The following is a 7,970-nucleotide window of genomic DNA, read 5'->3' as shown; positions in this document are numbered from 1 at the left end:
GAAGTAATTAAATTTTAATAAATCAGACGATAACAGCACTGTACAAAGTGAGAGTGGACACATAACATAGGGAATGAATGTGCATGGTGTGCAAGACCAAGTAATGGACGATGAAATTTGCCATACCCTCTTCCTTATGAACTAATCATCCCATTAACCTGGGATTTGTGCTAAATTAATCTTTGAACTATTGTTCCCAGACCTTTTGCTCATAGTTCCCAAGTAACGATTAACCTAGTTTTCATTGCATTGTGAAACAACCCATGCAAATACAAGAACATCACTTTCATTCTGTATAAAATATGGTTTCTTCTCCATTAGCAGACTGTTAAGGTAAATATTAAGTCAATAAATGTTAACTACATTACTCTGAGTCTCTAAACGTTTGAAAATAATCTGAACTAAACTGTTGTAACCGTGAATTTTTAAAGAGATCGCTGTATTTCCTTGGGGCTTACACCTGAATCACCTCCTTCCGCTGGGTAAAGTGGCACTCAAGTGTTCTCCATCGCTGAGGGGTTCATGGACTACTTCAGAGTATAGGTTATAATATACAGGGTGATCAGATACGCTTTAACTGGCGTATGGTGTTTTTACTATGGGTGAGTGCGCGTTCATTTGCCGCACGTGGATTGAGGTCAGTAGGATATAAATATCAATGTTTTGATCCATATTGAATTGTGATCACAATAATAATTATTAAACTAATGTTGTAATGATCCACCTTTTCAGTACTCTAATATGCAATACTATAACATGTAATTCAAAGATTAATGCTGGGGCTGTACCTTAATTAAGGCCACGGCCGCTTCCTTCCAACTCCTAGGCCTTTCCTATCCCATCGTCGCCATAAGACCTATCTGTATCGGTGCGATGTAAAGAAACTAGGAAAAAAAATTTTTTTTTCAAAGATTGCATATTATAGTATTGAAAAGATGGACCATTACGACATTATTATTATTATTATTATTATTATTATTATTATTATTATTATTATTATTATTATTATTATTATTGTGAAGATAAACCACACAACAGTAACACAAACAATTTCAAGAAGTTTGTTACCAGATTATGAAAGATGATGTTGAAACTGCACACCTTCATACTCCACACATTTTTGGCACCTCGTTAAGAAATCATTCATCACTCATTCTAGTTCATGTTGAGGAATTCCAGCAATTTCAATGATGAATATTACATTTTAGTTCTTGTATGGTGTGTGGATTCAACTTGCACATGGCATGTTTATTTATTTATTTATTTATTTATTATAAGTTGCTTTACACCACACCAACACAGGTAAGTCTTATGGTAACAATACGGCATGTTTAATTTACCCCATACCAGCATGTTTAATTTACACCATTGCTGGTGGATAAATCAGAGGTTTGAGGGAGTCACAAATCCTTATTAATAGTTTTATTCTGTTGAAAAATGCACAATTCACACTCCCTATTGGTTAATTATCTGAAAAAGTAGGGTCAGTATGATATTCACATACATAACACAATGACTGTATTTAAAAAAAAAAAGTCCTATGATTCTTTCCCCATTGATGGCACACCATGCACCGATTTATGCATCATGGAGCGCCACTTCATGTACAAAGTCAGATTTACCAGCACTCCAGAAGCCTAATAATTGTTTTGTGTACACAAGTTACCATGGAGATGGAACCAGGCCTCGTCCGAGAAGAATGTTAAATGTTTGTCTTTTTGCCCATTGTACGCATTTTCCAGACTCCATTCACAAAATGTGCGCCGATGTTCACTTCATCTGAAGCGTCTAATTTCTACCCGACTTAAAGAACATATCCGTCACACCAAGAACCAAGACAAAGATATTTCAGTTGTAGCCAAGGATTACTGCGAAACTGTCCGACTCGTTGGCTGAACGGTCAGCCTACTGGCCTTCGGTTCAGAGGGTCCTGGGTTCGATTCCCAGCCGGGTCGGGGATTTTAACCTTAATTGGTTAATTCCAATGGTACGGGGGCTGGGTGTATGTGTTGTCTTCATCATTTCATCCTCATCACGACGCGCAGGTCGCCTACGGGAGTCAAATAGAAAGACCTGCACCTGGCGAGCCGAACCCATCCTGGGATATCCCAGCACTAAAAGCCATACGACATTTCACTACTGCGAAACAAGACACGAAATTTAATTTGACAGAACTAAAATCTTAGCAGCTCTTCCTTGGAATCTTGAGAGGAAAATATGAGAGGCCATTGAAATTAAGAAACACACAAACAGTATGAATTCAGAGGAAGGATACAAAATCAGCAATTCTTGGATGCCCATTATACATAGATTACAATATGCAGGTCACAAACCACACCCGGGCAACTGGAGTGGGACAATGATGATGATGATGATGATGATGATGATGATGATGATGTCACAACATGATGTGATGATGTCACAACATGAACATACAGGATGAACCCTCATTACGTAATAGCACCAGCAACCTCCGGGTACCTGGCAAATGACACACACGTTCCAGAACTTCCATGAGTCCCTGCGGGGCTTACTTCAGCCCGAGAGAGAAGGCTACTTACGGCCAAGCACAATAACTACTCTTGTAGTTGATTAGCTGCCTGGTAGACTGATTACCTCTGTTTGAGTAGGAGTATTTCAGTTGCCTTAACAAAGAATACTGCAATGTATTTGAAACATCTGCAAACACTCCGGAATATAAGGAAAACAACAACACCGTTCAGCGTGGAAGAAGAACTGAATAACTCAAAAGACTGTGGAAGAATCACACCTAAAATGGCCAATGCCATCTAATTTATCTTAGTGAGAACTCTATGTTGCGTTTTTGATTTCTTAATATTTCCAGTTTCCTGAAATTAATTATAAATGTTATGGACTGTTTTACGACTTGGAATATCGGCATCCAGGAATCATTCTTGAAACAAAAATAGCACATGAATCGCATATAACGACATGCTGTGACGTTGAAAAACGCATGAGCCATTATACCCGTTATGACTAATTACAGAATTCAGGAAAGAACAAAATACTTACACTTGGGAATAGCTGAAATACAACTGCAACATCACACGTGTACAAGGTCAGCTAGCAGGAATGCGCACGTACACAAAATGAATGGTGGGTCAGGAAGCAAAACACAATGGCATACTGCACCATCCCCGTCCCACGCGCACTGGAGTAAAGCATATCTGATCATACTGTATAAATTAGAACAATAAAAGCTGCATCTCTCTTATGTAACACTTTATTAATTTGCCTATCTTGCCTATTTCCCACATTTTGGCTGATGATGACGCAAACACAGCGTCGAAACTAGTTCCAAGTGCAAATACATGTTATAAATAAATATAACATTTTTGTATTGAAAAGGTGGACCGTTTTAAGTTTTTCCTAACATCCTTTCTCAGTTCAATACGGACAAAATGAAATTCCTATGTTTAAATTATTAATTTGTCCTGGAAAGAACAGGTTGGAAACAAACAACATATTAGCAGAATATCTACAAATTAGGTCAGTTTTCTGCCAAAACATATGTGGATTACATGGCTTGTGATGATTTTCATTCAAAATTTACATATTCAATTCAGTACAAAACTAAGAATTTCTATTTTTGTATTACAATTATTTTCTGATTCTTATCATTGTTTTTGCTTTATTAAACAATTGTAATTGGAAATCTCATGAGAATTCAAGGAATTACATTTACCAGTATAAACATTTTTAGATTTCATATCCATATGGAAGTTCCATTTTGATTAACATATCTCATTCAATTATGTCCAGGTTTTAAAAGAGCTCCTGAATTTAGTACAGATGATAAATTGCTCTATTTACTTTCTGAACTTGATCTTGTGTCAAAACTATGTAAGATATTAGTACCCTAACTTAAGCATAGCAAATAGAAAGAGGAAGTGAGAGCACTTCGACTCGCTTCCCATTACAGCAATGGAGAAACTAGTGGCTACAGTGCGGAGATTTGCCACTGCAGCACAACGATCACTTTGGGTGAACAGATAGCATTGTTAATACTGGGTGCGCACATTTTTACTTGTAGCAGGAGTGATTTTTTGAGTGTAATAACTATATTTTGGAATATAGTGTGAAAATGCAGTCGTGTTTTGTGCTGGGGTGTCGATCTGCTTACAGGTCAGATGAAGATAAACATTTCTTCTCTCTACCTGAAAATGAGGAGCATTTCTCTCAGAGGGCTAGAACGATCCCAAGAAAAGACATGCAGTTACGTTTAAGTCTAGGATTTGTGTCATTTTTCAGAAGATCTTATAAAGGTAGACTTGTTTATTACTAATGGGGAAAAAGTTGAAATTCCAAGAATAAGGTGGAGCTTAAAGCCAGGAGCTGTCCCTCACATTTTTCCTAACTTACTGTTCTATTTAAGCAAGTCTCTAAAAATTTGAAAACCCCCATTAAAACTAAAGTTACTCAAAGAACATGTTGGCAATGACAATATTAACAGTAGTAGCTTAGAATGTAATGAACTAAATTTTCCCTCAACTAACATACTTAATGTAAAAAATAAAAGAACCTGGTCTCAATTTGTCCTGTAAAGTAGCTGATAGTGACGCTGATGCTTCTAGAACTATTCTAAATATGAGGAGACAAGTTAGAAACCTTGGCAGGAATTTAATTAGAACCAAAAAGAAATTAGTTGCATGCAGAGCTAAATTAAAGCAGATTGCAAATTAAGTCAACGTGTCAAGTGAAGCCGAAGATAGTAAGTTCCTTAGCAAGAAACAAAAAATAATTGTGGATACAATGCTCAAAAAATGTCGCACCAGCCCGAAAGGTATGCGTTATTCTAATGAATTTATATTAGATAGTTTGCTTTTGAAAATCAAATCCCCTAAGGGTTTGAAGCACGAGTTACTTCCTCCCCCTACCGAAGCTCATTTGAGACGACTATACAAAGGGTTCAAATGTAATTATGGTATTAATGGAAATTCCATCAATGCAATTAAAGATTCTTATTTAAACGAGTAAGACGAAAACAAGCAACTAGGTATAGTGATTTTTGATGAAGTGAAATTGAGAGAAAACATTAGATTTAATACAGCTACACTGACAGTTGACGGATTTGTTGATTTAGGAGACGAAACTCCCTACGACAAAAAGAACATCCTTGCCAATCACACGCTTGTATTTATGTTTGTCCCTTTGTTGCACAGCTGGATCCAGCCTGTAGCAGTGTATGCTAGCAAGAATGCAACTCCTGGAGAACATTGTTAAAAATAATAATTCAGGTCATAATTCAATTGGAACAAGCTGGGGTGAAAGTACAGTAATTGGTTTTACTTGTGATGGAAGTCAGTGTAATAAAAGGGTGTGGATGAATTTGGGAATTTCAGGGAAGAATGATAAAATGCTCCATTGAAATCCCAGCAGATCATCAAAGGCGAGTGTGGGCATTTTCTGATTCCGTGCATATTTTGAAGTGCATACGATTATTTCCACGATAATGTTCTTTTGCTGTATAAAGGCAAAGAGGTGAATTACAACTTTTATAGACAGTCATATCAAATTGACACTTCTCCTGAGTTCGCTGGTCTTCGAAGTTGTCCTAAGATAACATCCTCTCACATAGACCTAAACTCATTTGAGAGGATAAGCGCCAGATTAGCTTTTCAGTTATTCAGTAATAGTGCAGCCGATGCAATTAAGCTGTTTTGAGAAATCAAGCGTAATGAATTCAGTGATAGTGAGCACACAAAAATTTTCACACAAGAAATCAATCTTGCAGATGCCCTTAACTCCACATTGCCCATAAAAGGACTTTATAAAGGTTTTCCGTCACACAAAATATTGCTTGAATTTTTAGAAAACATCACATCTCAGAAAAACACATTTGCACCTTCAAGAACTTTGGAATCATTAAGAGTAAGCTTGAAAAGTACTCTGGAAATGGTGGACTATTTGTGGAGCAGAGGATTTAGGTATGTCCTAATGGCAAAATATCGCCATTAGTCTCGTTGCTGTCGACAGCTAACTCCACTGATAGTTACATCGCGAGTGCATAGATGGCAGTGAGAAAGGCCAAGGCCGAGTGAGCGATTCCCCTCTCACCTTCCAGCGTCTCTGAGTCGTGTAACCAGGAAGTCGTGATAACAGTACTTGCACAGAACTGATGGTGTTGACATTTGTACGGAATGCAAAACATTCCAGGAAATTATTGAGCATGGTTTAGTGCTGAGCAAAACAGTCAACAGTCAAAACAACGTACTGTTTCCGACAAAAATAAATGAAATGGCGTATGGCTTTTAGTGCTGGGAGTGTCCGAAGACAAGTTCGGCTCACCAGATGCAGGTATTTTGATTTGACGCCCTAGGCGAATTGCGCGCCGTGATGACGAAATGATGATGGAGACGACACATACACCCAGCCCCCATGCCAGACAAATTAACCAATTATGGTTAAAATTCCCGACCCTGCCGGGAATCGAATCCGGGACCCCTGTGACCAAAGGCCAGCACGCTAACCATTTAGCCATGGAGCCGGCAACTGTTTCCGATGTTGAAATTAAGTAGTGCATCAACCCCGTCCCCGCCCCACGGCTTTCCCTGTGCCGGCCAGTCGGTGATACCTAATATAATCCTATCCAATGAAAATACAAACTGATATAAAAGAAGTGAACTCATTTACGCATTTTTTAGTCATACAGTGATACTTTGGACATATGAAAAAGATTGTAAGGCGACCAAGAACGGAATTTTCCAACAGCCCTGAGTCAAATAAAGCCTTACAAATTTATAACAGTTTTTTCCCTTGGAAACAAACAGTTCTGAAATAAATAAACAATGTATAAAACATCCCATTGTATATTGTGTTAAAATTTGGATTCGATCAAATAACGTGTTTTCGGAGACGCAGAGGTGCCGGAATGTTGTCCCGCAAGAGTTCTTTAACGTGTCGAGACGAGGCTGACATATTTGTGCACCTTCCAATACCACCGCACTGAGCCAGGATCGAACCTCCCAAGAGGCAGAAGGCAGTTCCATCCTTCGAGCCGTTGTGAGTCTCTTTGTCTTTACAAAGACGGATTTGAAATCGTATGTTTTCGTGTAAGTTTTAAATAATAAATGTTACAGCATTTAAAGATCCATTTGTTCTGTATTTCATGACTTAAGTGGAGTGTAATTAGAGTAACTCCTAAGATCAAAAAAATACCACTTTATTCTTGCTCTCAGTGACGTCAGGCTCATTAGCCAATAGCAGCGCTGCTCTCTGGAATGACCTATCTGACCTGTGAGTTCTTCTAGTTACGTTGGAAAACCCCATTTCCAAGAAACAACGGTTTTGTATACCTACCCGTTATGAAACTCTGGAACGGTGCTGGTGAAGAACGCAACAGCTGAGGGGCACTGCAACTTCCCTCTGTAGGTGAGGGTAGTAGAATAACACCCACAGTATCCCCTGCCTGTCGTAAGAGGCAACTAAAGGGGGCCCCATGGGCTCTGAACTTGGGAGTCTGGGTTGGCGACCACAGAGCCTTTAGCTGAGTCCTAGCATTATTTCCACTTACTTGTGCCAGGTTCCTCACTTTCATCTATCCTTCTTCTTCAAGTTTCATCTCTTTTCAGAAGATCGGCTACCATCATGGAGATTCTTGCTTTGGATGTTGCTCAATGGTGGAACAGTTGAACCAAGTTTTCAAATGATCAATCCAAGGAATGCTGCTTCTTCCTGGTCTTCTTTTGCCTTGTATCTTCCCTAGAATAACCAGCTGCAATAGACGATATTCTCTCCTCTCATCTATCCTATCCGACCACATTTGGTCAACTCTTGTTCTTTTCCAACCCCGACGGTATTACGTAAGGAAGCCTATGGAGTATTTCATTTTCACGCCGTTCGTGGCCCTTGTCTTTCTTTGGCCGATACCTTCATTTTTCGAAGTGTCGGATCCCTTCCATTTTTCATCCCTGATTAGTGTTATACAGAGGATGGTTGCCTAGTTTTAC

The sequence above is a fragment of the Anabrus simplex genome, chromosome 1 (assembly GCF_040414725.1).
Source record: "Anabrus simplex isolate iqAnaSimp1 chromosome 1, ASM4041472v1, whole genome shotgun sequence".
Lineage (NCBI taxonomy): Eukaryota > Metazoa > Arthropoda > Insecta > Orthoptera > Tettigoniidae > Anabrus > Anabrus simplex.
This window is presented reverse-complemented; position numbering follows the sequence as displayed.